Raw genomic sequence first — 16430 nt, 5'->3', positions numbered from 1 at the left:
CCTCTGAACTTAAGCTCCTCGGAAATGACCAGCAATATCTCCCTCGTTTAGTTTCTCCCTATATCATGTTCTGGCGAACTGCACCACTTACTGATCGCAACGCGTCTAGAGTCAGTTAGTCTAGTACAGTGGGCGGGCTGATCCTGAGTACAGCTGTTCCAAATGTGGGAGCAAAAAAAAATCAAAATTCGGTAAGATGAAAGATTATACATATTCTGTAAACTTTTGCGAGAAAGGCAATATTGTCAAACTTCTGCAGCAATTAATTTTCCAAGTTGATTCGTCATAGAGTTTATGTGAATATCCCGGTAACAGTTATTTTGAATGGTCGAGCCTAGATGCTTGTGATTTTCCACGTTATTACTTAGCACAACGTTTATTGTAAAATCGTTCTGTTTGTTTTTCTGCTAAACTGTATTGATTTCTCTTGGGACTCTTACAAATATAGATCTGTCTGGTCTCTATACCCTACCACATGTTGTTTCTCACGTTGAAATTATGCTTGTGGCGACTGAATGACTACACGCCCCACAAAACAATGCTTGTGATAAGACTACAGAATGCCATGAATATTCCAGTTTGACAGATACAATCCGTCCACTAGATGATGCGGACAAATTTCACACATTGGACAAGTAAATTGGAAAACTGCGTACATACATTGATAAATTCAGAATCAATCCAAGATATTGATTCATTCACTCAGTCTATGAACTTCTTCGAAACAAGTGAAGAATCAAACGGCAAAGGGCACTGGAAGTTCAGTGACTGTAAAACCTAAACGGAGAATTGATCAATCGGGCTGTAAGAGAAACAACTGGCAAGCGCAAAGTTGACAGATATGCATGCAGGCGGCAAACCTGAAGTAGGTGTAGATCTATTGTTTCAGGGGACATATGGTTAAATACAATCAATCTACACATTCAAGCAGAACGATTGGGAACGTGATCAGGGTAAAAAAACAGGTTCTCATATAATCCTGTACAACTGTACACCAAAACATAACCAAATTAGAGATAAAGAACCAACGAAATATTGATTAATATATTATCAATGAAACAAAATTATGGTACCAAACACAATAACGTATACAGAGAAAGGGTTAAACATGCCTTCTTAACAACAATATAAAAGAAACCACAATGGAAGAAAGGTATCAAGTTCTTCAAGCTTCAGGTAATGAAATAAACAAGTAAAAATAACAAACGTCCTGGCATTTACAGGAATGATATCATTTCTGTCTGTTAGACGTGAATGGTTTTCAAGTGAGATTATCATAACGGGGATGTGAGGAATCCGCTCGTTTGGAAGGAGGGTGACAATACCAACCCACACACAACACAACGCCTGAGAAAATAAACGAGAAGTTTATTGCACAGCCACTGAAGGGTGTGTGACTGTTGTCTGTATTATATACCTATTCCGTTTAGTGATAAAACATACGGTGTCCTTATTATTGTGAACTTGCAGTTACATCATTATTTAGATTGACCGAAGCATCGATGATGAATGTGTTCAATGGATGACCAGGCGTGGGTATTTGACGAAGGTATGTATGACACGGGATGTGACCATGGGATATCAACATACAATACAGACAAACGTGATGCACCTTGGTTCTGTTTGCTATAGAGACAGTGGTCCCGGATTATGTCCGATGGTCATTATCTGTGTGACCCTTGGTTTAAAAATAGTGGACCGTGGTCACGAGTCTGTGATATTTCCAGTTTCAATAACATATAGTGTCATAACCTATAATCAACATCATTAACGAAGAGTCGACACTGTTTATGAAAAGTTGTAAAATCTTAGTTTTTCTTTGAAACAGATACAACTGAATGTCTTACAGACTTTTATAGGTTTCTAGATTTCGGTCGTAAATACATTTTGAAACATGTGAAATATATGGCACATACGTTTTGAAACAACTCGTTGTAAGACAAATGGTATCTGACACTCGTTTAGTAATCTCTGTTTATACTAATTCACTGCCACCATTATCTGCCTCAGAGATTTCATTCCTATAATGAAATTTAATTTCAAGTGTAACGCGTTAGCGGCAGGGTTTTTCAATATGTATGAACGTTGTCTGAACCTTCGATTGTAACTGAATTCAGTCAAGTGACTAACAATAACATTGATAAAATGCTCTAACCATCCACAAGGTGCAATTGTTTGAATTCTGTCTAATCGTTTTGTATTTTATGCATCACCTTGCTAATATTGTCAATTATTTTATGAATTTTACACTATATAAATTTCAACGCAATTCTAATGTATATTCAGGCCTCAGTAGAGCGGATATTTTCTATAATTTGTCGATGAAATGTATGTGTATATCTGGGAAATATGTGGCACGGAAATAATTTAATTTTTTCCTCCTCCTTCTCTTCTCCTAAAAGAAGAATGGAATGGGAAGCCGCAAGGTTTCTTTATGAACTTAATAAGAAGCATGAGAACAAGGAGCAAATGTGGAGGAGAGGGAACACAGGATTGTGAATGATCGAGTGCTTCATGCTTGTCGATGTGTTTTGTTGGTTGTTTGATTTTTTTTTGATTTTTTGTTTTGTTTTGTTTTTGTTTTTGTTTTTGTTTTTGTTTTTTTTATTTATTTTGGAGGTTGGTCCATACAACTGCTGAAGACCTTCTTTACATGTACGATATATCATTTAATCCTTTACTAATGACGCCTTGTGAATTGGTTAAACTTTGTCCCTTAGTTCCATGTTAAATTACTGGGGAAGATGTGAACCGTCATTATGTCTACAACAAAGTGCATCGCCAAGCAGAATTAACTGAACATGCTTCGACAGACTGAAGCTAATATGTATCTACTATAAGTACAGTGTTCCCAGAAATTATTGAGAAAATCTTTGGGTTTTTTTTTCTAATGATGCTAAGATTGGAAAAAGGGCTTTCACTATGCACTAAGCATACTAAATAAGGGAGACAACTCTTGAAGGCTTAGAAGACAGCTCATTACGTCAAGAGTTATCTCCCTTGTCTGACCAGACGGCTTCCTGTGTTGACATGGCAAAATTTACAGCAAGAGAGAAAAGAAAGCTCATTCTAGATGATTTTGAAAGGGGTGAGGCTGATGCTAAAGTGTTAGCTTGTGGACATGGTATTCCTCTGTCTACAGTATACAGAACTTTGAAGAATATTCAAACAGGAACCGGGATAGAGCACAAAGCAGGGGCAGGTCGGCCTAGGAAATTCAGTGTTGTGGATCGCCGAAGACATGGGCAGATTGTGAGTAGGGGCAAATTGAAAAGTGTTGAGAACATCAGAAATGAAATGATTAGCAGAGGAAGTCCTCAGGTATGCAATGAAACAGTTAGGCAGGAATTACAGAGACTTAATTGGGTGAAAAAACGTGGAATTCCCTCGCCGTTGATGAAAGATGCACAAAAGGAAAAACGTTTAAACTGGTGTCGGGCTCATGAAAATCAAGATTGGGATAATGTTTTCTTTTCGGATGAAAGTTCTGTTTGGCTTTTCCCTAACTGTGTGAAAATTTGGACCAAAGATACTGTCAAACCTATCTACCAGCGACCAAAAAAACATAGCCCGAAGTTTCACATGTGGGGTGGCATATCGGCTCGCGGAGTGACGCCATTGTGTGTTTTCACGGGAAACTTGACAAAAGAAAGATACGTTGACATTCTAAATGGTCACCTTCTTCCGACAGCACAAACATTGTATGAAGATGATTGGATTTTCCAGCATGATAATGACCCAAAACACACTGCGCGCTACACAAAACAGTGGTTGTCGGGCGAAAATGTTCAAGTTTTAGACTGGCCCAGTTACAGCCCAGACCTAAACCCAATTGAGAATGTGTGGGGAGTCATGAAGGACAGAATAAACCAAAAGGGACTGAGAAATATTGAAGATATGAAGGCCGAGGTGGTCCAATATTGGGATACCCTGTCACACGATTACCTACAAACTTTGATGGGTAGTGTACCTAGGCGTATTCAGGCATGCATTGCTGAGCGAGGAGGTCTAACAAAGTACTAAAACAAGACTGAGACTGTAAAAGGATGATGTTTTAACATGTTTATGTAAGTAAAACGCCAGAAGTTAATAAACGTAATGAGTTACATGACGCAACATGATTCTCAATAATTTCTGGGAATACTATATCTCACAAATCAGGATCTGACCAAATTGAAAAAAGACTATTTTCCCGTCTCTCATTATGAAGAATAGAAAAGCGTTACGTCGAATTGATGCGCTGGCAAATGGTTATTCATTGTTATAATGGACGCCACTGATTAGATGAAATACCAGGCGGTCTGGGTTTCAATCTTCAGACCGTGCTGTTTAGAAGTATAGAAAGTTAACAGACCGAACGTTGGAGTTACAGGGAAATTGACTGTAGACACATTCAGCTGTATATATCCAATGTGCCTGATGTGTGTTTGGCACCTAGGGGTCAAGAGTCGGCGGTCGTGTCAGTGGTTTGACCTTAGAAAAGTCATGCCTGGTTATGATAAATGGAATAGATTACAGAGCAAAGATAAAAATCACAGGCTTACTAAATCGCTCGTCTCCAAGTGTGCTGTCACTACATTTTCCTGGATTACACATTTACACAGGTTCAGTTTACTTTACCGGGAATGCTGTTTACGTCAAACCGTAACAGATGTGGCTGACTTACCACTGTAGCAGATATGATAGAAGGAAACTACAGGGAAGAGGTAAAACATTTTGGGTTGCTAATGAAAACGTGGTTTAGAAGACCAGAGGGCCTAGCGTTAGAAATGTAACTGAAAGACGCCTCAGACTGCCGATGTTGAAACCTCACCGTCTGATGAGTTGCATCAGAAGTCTACCTTTAACTATACAATCGAAGCTAAACAAATATTCTGGTTGAAGCATATGAATAATATTTTTGCTGAGTTCAGGTTATTGACGTCATCGCGATATTCAGGAAACTATAAAAAAACACTGAGATGTGTACATAGAGGCAGAACTACCTGTCACCCGGGCTCTGTCGGCAAGCTATTCCAAATGGCTATAGATTATTAGTAACAGGATAAACACATTTACCTCCTGAAATTACACTTCTGACATCACTTATGTTCAAAATTTAGACTTTCTTTTTCGAAATATAGCCTACGTTCTGCAATGCAAACTATAAACTCAATCATAAATTCAAATAATGCGCTTGATGAACGTGCCGGTCACAACTATTAAACTTGCCCGGGTACTACGGCTTAACAATGAAAAAACCCAGGCCACTGACCTTTCGTGCTGCATATCTATATCGCACATATACTACCCATCAAACGTGTAGACTCACTTAAAGCATTCTTTATATGTTATTAAAATATGTCCTTAAGTGGGAGATGATATTTCTCCAACTAACTTAGTGGATCCAACTGAAAACATTATGCAGATGAACTGCATGAGGATCATTCATCAAATTGCTGTAAAACATGTGTAAATATCGCGCGTGCGAACAGCAGTTTTTATTGTAAAGTTTTGTTAAGAATTCACAAGTTTTCACTGAATTTCATCATCACTGAATTCATGACAATAATCTTTTCAACGTTACAGATTTCTTTTACAATACATCAGTTCATGTGTAAACATGCAGTACCTTTAATCAGAATGGACTATATTTGCAAAATAGAGTTTCGAAAAGTTGACTGAAGTAAGTGACTACATTTACACTGGCGAGTTGTCACCTTGATGTTGTACGAGATCCATCTGGGTTCCACGTGTCTGTAAGCCTTGCAATGCATCCAATGCTGTTTAACTTGTAAGGACCGTCCAGTTTCCTACGTAGTGTGTCTTGTGCCCTTGCTGCAGTGTCAGATTTTCTTCACTTAACGCTACAGATCTCATTTTTTCATACAATGGATAGTGTTCTCGACAGGATAAAGCCAACGGATGTTTTTGGTATCTGTTGGGGTCATATACGGATATCGATGCAAATTAGAGAGGTCATATACAAATTGTATGGACTACTTTCACAGTCTAAATAAACATAGGGCCGGGTCAAGAGTCGGCGGTCGTGTCAGTGGTTTGACCTTAGAAAAGTCATGCCTGGTTATGATAGATGGAATAGATTACAAACCAAAGATAAAAAATCATAGGCTTACAAAGATACCAACTTCAGTTCCCCGACTGTCAGTATTAGCGAGAGAACGACACAGGAATCCAGGTGCACTATCTCACGCGAACATCAATGTGTATTTGCTGTTCAGCAGGTTAGTTGAAGGTTTATAAAATTCCACGTGAATTTGTTGTTATTTTTCAAACGTACAATAAGATGTATTGACAACAATACGTGCTTTAACATAAAAAAAATCTTGCTGGGAACTAGATGACCCAATGACGTCACGCATTACTACGCACATATTTGTGACGTCATAGATATGCGGGCTTATCCGACGATCCAACGAAGTCTAGTTTCATGTCAGTTGTTTCTTTTACAGCCTGATTGATCAATTCTCCGTATAGGTTATATAGTCATTGAACTTCCAGTGCCCTTTGCCGTTTGATTCTTCACTTGTTTTAATCGCATTGAAATCGCATTTTTTTTGTTTTTCAAAAATTATATTCTGCATTAGGAATAAACACTATGTATGTAGCTAGCCAACGCTTGCTAAATACAATGCTCCTAACTGAACATTGAACTAGGAGGAGATAATACTCGTCTTCGACTAAATGCAAGTTACAAAATTTACGAATTCCTTGGTCACGGCTAATGTTTATATAACGTCCAGTTTCAATGATAAGGTCATGAGAACACCTAAAACGTGAAAGAGCTGTCCGAAACTTTTGAACAGTTACCTTATACAGATCATCTTCCTATATTATTTGTGATTTATACATTTTGTAATAAACACTTACTTGACAAAGCCAATGATGCCGTCCATGTCTGTATATAAATATCTATTAACCTCTGTGTTAATGAAAAAAAAAGAATTTGATTTTGAAAATACATTCTGGTCATGCCAATCTGCCCATAACCACTTTCTCTCTTACACATGTCTCCCAATTTCAATTTCCCTTATTATCACAGAGCAACATTTTTGGGGAAGTCTGTATGATGGTATATCAGGAGGTCTTAACCAGTGTTTAATTACCTTAATATTTGAACATACAAAAGGTGGAGATCAGCCACACTCGCCATATACCATCAGGCTTGATGTACTTAGTTTCAGGCTCACCATATACCATCAGGCTTGATGTACTTAGTTTCAGGCTCACCATATATCATCGGGCTTGATGTACTTAGTTTCAGGCTCACCATATACCATCAGGCTTGATGTACTTAGTTTCAGGCTCACCATATACCATCAGGCTTGATGTACTTAGTTTCAGGCTCACCATATACCATCAGGCTTGATGTACTTAGTTTCAGGCTCACCATATACCATCAGGCTTGATGTACTTAGTTTCAGGCTCACCATATACCATCAGGCTTGATGTACTTAGTTTCAGGCTCACCATATACCATCAGGCTTGATGTACTTAGTTTCAGGCTCACCATATACCATCAGGCTAGATGGACTTATTTTCACACATCAAACTGTTGTAAGTCCCGCACTTCCGAACCGTATAATAGAATTTGGAGTATTCTTACATCAAACATTTTGAGACATGATTGGTATGTAACATTTCCCAACAATCTCAAATGTTAGAAGAAAAAGCTTTTTTTTTTGCTTGCAATGCAGTCTGGTTTGAATGCTTATGTCATGACAGATTTCTACGGATGTAGACACCTAGATATTTAAAAAATAGTCTCTAAACTCTCCCCTCTACTCATTACGTTATAACTACCCTCCTTTCTTAAGTACAAGAGCTTTTTTCTTCTTCCTGTTAACTGTCAATTTCCATTCATTACAGTAAGTTTCGTATATTTGTCTCTGTAGCCCTTTTTACTGTGAATGAAAAAAAACTATATCATCTCCAAACAGCAGTAGGAATAGCTCAGTTAAATCTGGATGAAGCTGGATACCATAATTACAATTCTCATTTATTTGAAAGCTAATTCATTGATGAAAAAGGTACATAGAAACGGACTTAAAATGCTAGCACTCCTAGCTGACTAACAAATGATTAGGAGATCTCATTATTGTTACGCACACACACTATTACATTTTCATATATACGACATAAAGGTTTTGTCTCTGCATTGAGCCAAATGCCTTAGCGAGGTCAACAATGAACACGTAAAGTTTTCGACCTTTGATGCTAAGAATATCCTTCTGCAAAATTCTTCGATTTCGTTCAGGGAATCTGCCCCAAAAGCTAAACTTCTGTTAATATTGTAGGGAAATATTTTGCCATATGTACTAAGTAGGGCAATGCCTCTGTAATTGTTAATGTTTTTCAGATCTCCTTGTTTGTGTATTGGAACAATAATACCTACCAACCATGGTTCTGGAAAAAAATGTACCATTGAACAATCATGTCTCCCTCGTAAGTATACATTTGGTACTCTAGTTGTCTGGGGTGCCCTCCGCATTTGCTTCTTTACAATCTGCACAGAAGAACACAATATGTACTTCCTCTAAACTCTTGCTGGACTTAACAAGTACATGACTGTTTTTGACAATATTCAGCCTGACATGATGAATCCAGTCCAGGTGTGGTGTAGAGAATGGTTGCGGTTTTCATGGGCCGTTAACTTCTGTCGATGTGTACAGTCATGGCTTTTGTATCACTCGTGACCCACAGGTGAGGGTTTGATTGGGTTGGTGTTTAACGCCGCTCTCAGCAATATTCCAGCTATATGGCGGCGATCTGTAAACCATCGAGGCTGGACGAGGCAATCCAGTGATCAACAGCATAAGCATCGAGATGCACAATCGGAAACTGATGACATGTGTCACCCAAGTCATATACTGACTACCCGATCCCGTTAGTTGCCTATTACGACATGCATAGTAAGCAAATTCAGTGCATCCAATGAATTTGGACCATCAAGGTTTACCAGTGTGCCAAATGATTTTGACTGTATGCACGTGGAAGACAAGTACTTCGTGGGAAATCATCTCCAAGCGATCTACCTACCGCCATGTTGGCATTCTGGTAACGCTCGTTTACCGACATCACCTTCGGTACAGTGGTCCTTGCAGAGTGAGTGAGTGAGTGAGTGAGTTTAGTTTTAAGCTAATCGAATCTGGGCCAGACAACCAAATGATCAACATCGACCTGCGCAACTGAGAACCGATGACAGCCGATGCCGTTAGCCGCCTCTTACGACAAGCATAGACGCCTTTTATGACAAGCATGGGTTGCTGAAGACCTATTCTAAACCGGATCTTCATATGCTGGTCCTTGGAGACATTGACAATAACCATCTATGTGCATTTTTGTAGTCACTTGTGAACTGAACTAATGGAGGTTCATCTGATTAATTCCGGAATTATGCGTCGGTGGAGGCGTTCAGATAATGACGATATTGCACAGTATTATTCATGAGATTCTTGTAAAAAAATAATGGTCGGATAATAGATGGATTTTATTCAGCAGTGTGGGCTATAGCACAATTACAGTTTGATCAACTGGCAAGAGGTGCTAGTACCATATTAAGTTTCTATTGACACTGAATGCATATTTCAGACAGAAAAAGCCCTGATGGTATTAATTTCACAACATCTCTATTGTTTGATTTTTAAAAGATTTGGCAATACGTGTTCATGCTTTGCAATTATTGTCAGACATTGGCAAATAACTGATAAATGACGTTGATAGCATCTTCACGACTTGACCATGCTCTCATGACAATTTAAGGAGTGAAAAGTGAGCATAGGTCATGCGGGAATTCATTCATTCACTAAGACTGAAGCTGTGTGTAATATCTGCAAATCTTCTATCCATGGATAACATGCTTCTACTGTTAATGTTGTTTTCACGGATTCATCATATTTGATAGATAGACAGACAATACTTTGACAAGTGGTTGAAACTTCTGTCGTTTCGTCAACAACATGACAGCCTTTTTCCCTGTCTGTACAAAGCTGATGTAGCGTCACTGCCACTCATGGCATGGAGAAATCAAGCTCTCTGGCAATAACTGGTATACCAAATGTGCATTTGGGTAAGAGATGTATATAAACATTAAAGAATAAAAAGACCCAAAACATTATCACTCAAAACAGGTTCTGAATGAAAGGGGCATAAAATAACATAGAGATAAATGCACGAAGCCGAAGCTACTAATTTAAAATACAAAAGATTATAAAACGACGGGGCGTAAAATGTGAGAATGACAAATGAAAATAAAACCGGTAAAAAATAGTGTAAATTTGCTGCTTTAAAACGACGATTTCTTGTTGGAATAACGATTTCGATGCCCTGCTAGTTCTGAAAGGTGAAGTTTGGAAGCGGCGTCCAGAAGGTAGCAGTATATATTCGTTATAAAGAAAATGCTTGGAGTCGGAGCAACATTGGAAGCTAGTATTTCATACCGCGTGCCTTTTCCAAGGACTTCCGGTTGTGCATGGGAAGAGAGAGGCCACACTGAAGGCGCTCTCCACCGCCCCACTGGCCACCGTAAGTAATTCTGTCAAATGACTCAGTGAAACACGGCCCTATGAAAACAACATTTGCAAATAGCTATTAAAGACATTTATAAACCACTATTTAATAGATACGCATAGACTGTGAGCAGAATAATATCTCCAAAAATGGTAACAAGAGCAAGCTTGGCGAACATGGAGGAAATTGTGAAGTCATCAGAGAAAAAACTACGTGAACTCATCCTAGATGTGAAAACCGATCTCAAAGACTCTGTGGATGGAATTAAGCAGGATATAAACGATTTGAAAACACAGGTTGATAGTGTTGAACACGATGTCTCAGTGCACGATGATGAACTGACTAAACTTTGCACGGAAATGGCCGCCATTAAACAAGCTCAAAGCAGTCTTGAACGTCAGTGCATTTTTAAAGACATACACGATAGGAAGAGTAATCTCCTTTTCTACGGTCTGCCAGAACGCCCAAATGTAAACATAGAAAACACGCTTAAAGTGTTCTTTATTGAGAAACTCAAGTTCAGCCAGGACAGAGTGGACAACATGTTGATCCAAAATGCCCATCGACTCCCAAAAGGCGAATACCAGAGGCAGAACAATCCAACGGCCCCACCCAGTATCATCGCTACCTTCGGGAAAATGACAGACGTGAATGAACTACTACGGGCACGGAAAATACTACGAGAACAGACCGAACGGTACAGCATACAAATAGACCCACCCCTAATTTTAAAGAAGCGACGAGCGATCCTGAGCAGACAAGCGACGGAAATACTCGAAAAACAGAACGTGTGGACAAGGGTGAGAGTCGTGGGGGTGGGGGTGCAGGTGGAGGTGATACTGGAGACGAAGGAGCCGCACATTCAGTCTTCTCAGTGGAAAAGATATGAATGATACTCTACAACAGATAATGAGTCTGAACATTGTTCTATTCGCTATTAGTGTCCGTTAGTTACATCATTTCTTCTTTCCAATCATAACAATTAATGCAAAATAACAAATACTGCCATTAAGGCCGTACCGAATTTTGTGGTTTCCGGGCATATCGTTTAAGTCCTTGTATCAAAAAGCTTTGTTAAAATTATGTTCGCGGAAAAGATACAAGTAGTGCTCATCCTATTAGGACAACAGTGAACATGAAAATCACGTGCACTCGTAACACGTGGTCGTACCTCGAACAACACGAAATGAAAGCGTTACGCTATGGTGTGTGTTCTTTGTCTGGACTAGTTGGTGATTTATTCCATGTGAACTTTCAATTGAACTACCTCTACCACACTCAGTGAGTATGCTTTGCAATTACTACTTTTGAGAAATACAATCCTTCTATATCAAATAGTCGCAACGAGAACAAAGCGCAATACAAGCGTTGCATCATGAATTAGTGTTCACTCGCCGATTACTTGAGGCAATCCGGGGCAGTTAGACTGTGAACCTTGCTATGTGAGCATGCTCTGGTTTGGTTATTATTCTGAATAACCTCGCCGTTCTACTTCCAATAGACGTAATAGGTAGAACACTCATCGACAAAAACGACAAAAAATATACCTAAACATCCATATGTGCCTTCCTTAAATATTTTGACATCTGAACCGTACGCAATACAAGCGTTTATGCTGCGAACTGGTGCTCTTTCGCAGATTACTTTATACCAGTTAGATTGTCACTTCGAACCATGCTCAACGATGCCTAAACACTCAATTGTGCTCCTGTTGGAACTTTTGACATGTCGTAACGTGAACAGGTCACAATGCTAGCTTTGTATTGCGAATTGGTGTCCTTTCGGTAGATTACGTTACGCAATTCTGCGACTCTGAACCTTGTTCAGTGAGTGTGCTATGAATTGGTTACTTCTTTGAGTGCGAATGGGGATTCTTTCGCAGACTACACTATGCAATCTGTGCCAGTTTGACTGCAACTTTGAACCTTGTTCAGTGAGCATGTTATGATTTGATTACTATCTTGAGTAACCCCACAGTTCTATTCGGAATAGGAGCAATACGTAGAACACTCATCTATGTCCAAGACAACGTGGATATACCTCAAACATCCATACGGTCTTTTCTTAAAACTTAACATCTCTTAACGTGAACAGATCGCAAAGAAAGGTTTGTATTGCGAAGTTACACTGGGGTTGCAGACAAGGCGATCCCCTCTCGCCGTATATATTTCTCATAGTAGCAGAAATTCTGGCCCATATGTTACGACAAAACAAAAAGAGAAGAGGAATAACTATGACTGACTTAGAATACCTACTGACTCAATTCGCCGATGATACAACTATAATTTTAGACGGGGCAGAGCGATCGTTTTACTTCTCTGGACTTAGAATAAACATCGACAAAACTAACGTTGTGTGGATAGGTTCTAAACAATATTCAAGTTTGCAATACTGCAGGGGAATACCACCTTGACTGGACACAAAAGCCCTTTGTACTCTTAGGCATTCTATTTCAGCATAATAGAGCAGAAATGGTGGGAAAGAACTATAAAGATAGAATTTAAAAAATTGACAATAATGAAAATATGGTCTCTGAGAGACCTTACACACCTAGGAAGAATAACCATTCTAAAGAGCCTAATTTTACCAACACTTAATCATCTTTTTACCTCGCTACCAAACCCTAAACTGGAAACGATAATTAATCTTCAAAAGACATGCTTCTCTTTTATTTGGAAAGGTAAACCTGATAGAATAAAACGATGTCTGATAACAAAAACTTACCAAGAAGGTAGACTAAAAGTACCAGAAATACTTGAAACACTTAAGTCCCAGAAAATATCATGGATCAGAAGATTATTCGTAAATGACACAAAATTAAACAATCTTTTATATACCTCACAACAAGTGAGTAAACTAAACCCCATAGAGATGGGACATTTGTATCTGAAGACACATTATATTCCAAAACTCATCAGCCCATTCTCGAAAGATGTATTCCAAGCCTGGTCAAGAACAAAGTAAATACGAAAATAATCTTTTCAGCAGACAAGTAAGAGGTGACTAACGGGATCGAGTGGTCAGGTTCGCTGACTTGGTTGACACATGCCATCGGTTCCCAATAGCGCAGATTGTCTGGTCCAGACTCGTTTATTTACAGACCGCCGCCATATAGCTGGAATATTGCTGAGTGCGGCGTAAAACTAAACTCACTCACTTCAGCTAACAATATATATGGGGAAATGACAAGAAAACAATAGGGAAAAAACCAGTAGTATATTATCACTACCTAAAATCAAACGTAAAATTTGTAAATGATCTCTTAAAAGATAACAATACATTTCGTCTTATAAAGAATTCGTAGAACTGTATGGGGTTAAAACAAATTTACTTGAATATGCAGGGTTATTATCTTTACTGAAATCATACTCGAAACAGAGTTCGTTCCAAGTAAATATTCAAAAAGACGTACCTTTTATTCACCCTAATTTGGAAATACCATTCAAAGCTAAGAAAGGATGTACAACAGGCTTCTTCACAAAGATACTATAAACAAAAAACTGGTTTATCAAAATAAGTGGGAAAAAGAGCTGAACATAGATATCACACCTAGTCTATGGAAAACATACGATTTTATACCATTTCGAGCTTCATATAGTTCTAGACACAGATGGCTTCAATACCGTATTTTACACAGGATTCTCACAACTAATAAAGATTTATATAAATACAAACTAATAGAATCACCACTTTGTACTTTTTGTAACGCTGAAATAGAATCGATCATTCATTTATTATGTGAATGCAAACATGTCAAAAAGGTGTGACAAGATCCACTAGAATGGATTGAGAATGAAACAGACACCCAGTTGAAATTAAACAAAGAAACCATTATTCTCGGACTTAAAGAGATAAGAAATGACGTACTGAATTTCATATTCATATTAACTAAAGAATACATATGTTAGAGAAAGGTAGCAAACATTGTACCATCTCACTGGTTTGAAACCAATTATTAAATTACAATTGCCAATTGCATAAATTTAATGCATACTCCCAGTGCAAATATGACTCTTTTGTGACATTCTGGTCGTCTTGCCATAATCTATTTACACAGTAATAGTTTCGTAAATGTGGTTTGTTTCTAATTGTGTATACACAGATATGCTGACTTGTCAATGCTGTACCCAGAACAAAAAAAATCATCTGATTAAAAAAAAATAAAAAAAAAAATTTCCAAAGGGACTCTTGATAATTTACTGGCTTGATTAATGATTTTTGACAATTTCTTTTTGTTTTCGTTTTCCTTTTTTTTCTGTGCCAGGGACCCAAACCGGCTTTGTGTGCTAAAACAAGGAATGCCTTGAATAAACGTTGTGTTACATAAAACAGGTGTGAAAGAACTGACTCTACAAGAGTTGCGTTTCAATAAAAAGTACAACATTTGTTGGCATACTTTGCAGAGTCTGTCAGTAAAAAGTGAAAAAATGAACTTTTCATCAATGATGGTGCCGAGATATCTGTATTCTGGGACAGATTTGATGCCTCAATCATCGATACGTGCGTTTCTTTATTCTAAAATATATAATAATGTCATTTCTTTTGTTTTGTTCGTATTAAGAACTATGAAGTTGTGATGATACCATTTACAGACATTTCCTGCTGCTAGGTGGTAATGTTGCATCGTTGCTACTTACTAATTCAACAAATGCAGCGTCATCGGCAAGGTTTACAGTTAGGATTTGATTCACATCACTTCTGCCGCCATTAGCATATAATGCAAATAGGACTGGGGAAAGTAAATATCCTTGTGAAGCACCTGTGTTTATGACAAGTGTTTTAGAGAGTGTCGAACTCACTGACACATATTGCTGACGGTTGGTAAGAAAGTCTTTTATCCATTGAGACATATGAGAGTTAACATTCATATCACACAGTTTTTGTAGTATGAAATGAAGTGGTATGGTATTAAAAGCTGTGCTAAAATCCACAAATAAAACACGGCGATACGTTTTTGTGTGAAGCAAGATTTTATGTGACGGCATGTAGTAGGGAAACTGTGACATCCACACCCTGCCTAGATTTGTTGGCAAACTGTAATCAGTGTTGTCCATAGTCATTGAGTTAGTGATATCTTTCGATTCAGATGTGGAGTACCCGTGAAGGTCCCGGGGTAGAATAGGCCTTCAGCAACCCATGCTTGCCATAAAAGGCGACTATGTTTGTCGTAAGAGGCGACTAACGGGATCGGGTGATCAGGCTCGCTGACTTGGTTGACACATGTCATCGGTTCCCAATTGCGCAGATCGATGCTCATGTTGTTGATCACTGGATTGTCAGGTCCAGACTCGATTATTTACAGACCGCCGCCATATAGCTTGAATATTGCTGAGTGCGGCGTAAAACTAAACTCATTCACTCACTCAGATGTGCAGTTGATGGCATCGAATCTGTCTCTGCGCATGTCGCCACGTAGTGCAAACGTTTATATAATCAGAGATGACATCAGCACTTCCATCGATGTTGTCTGAATCGGAGAGGAGCACGTTTTCGATTGATTCATTGTCCCAGGCTCTGATAGTTTTCCTGGTTGTTTTTCCTGTTTTCAGTTTGTGTAAATACAATACAGTGTTGTGATCAGATTTCCCGAGTGGTAGCACTTGTCCAAAACTCTGTCTCTGCGTGTAGCACACGTAACATACTGAGAATAATGAGTCAACACACCATTCAATGCACATCCATTGGAGTCACCTAAAAAAACCTTTTGACTCCGGAGCGATATTTTCCCATTTTTGAATATGACCATATATGATCTGACTTGCAATTTTGTAAGGGGTAAATAAACACCAGCACAACAAACACTTGTCCGAATTCCCTAGGTAGACAAAAAGAGCTCTCTCTCTCTCTCTCTCTCTCTCTCTTGTCTCTGTCTAAACGCGGTAGCATTCCGCATCCGTCATTGTATAACCCGCTGTCATCCA

This window comes from Haliotis asinina, chromosome 15 (assembly GCF_037392515.1).
Source record: "Haliotis asinina isolate JCU_RB_2024 chromosome 15, JCU_Hal_asi_v2, whole genome shotgun sequence".
NCBI lineage: Eukaryota > Metazoa > Mollusca > Gastropoda > Lepetellida > Haliotidae > Haliotis > Haliotis asinina.
Note: the sequence above shows the minus strand (reverse complement) of the source record.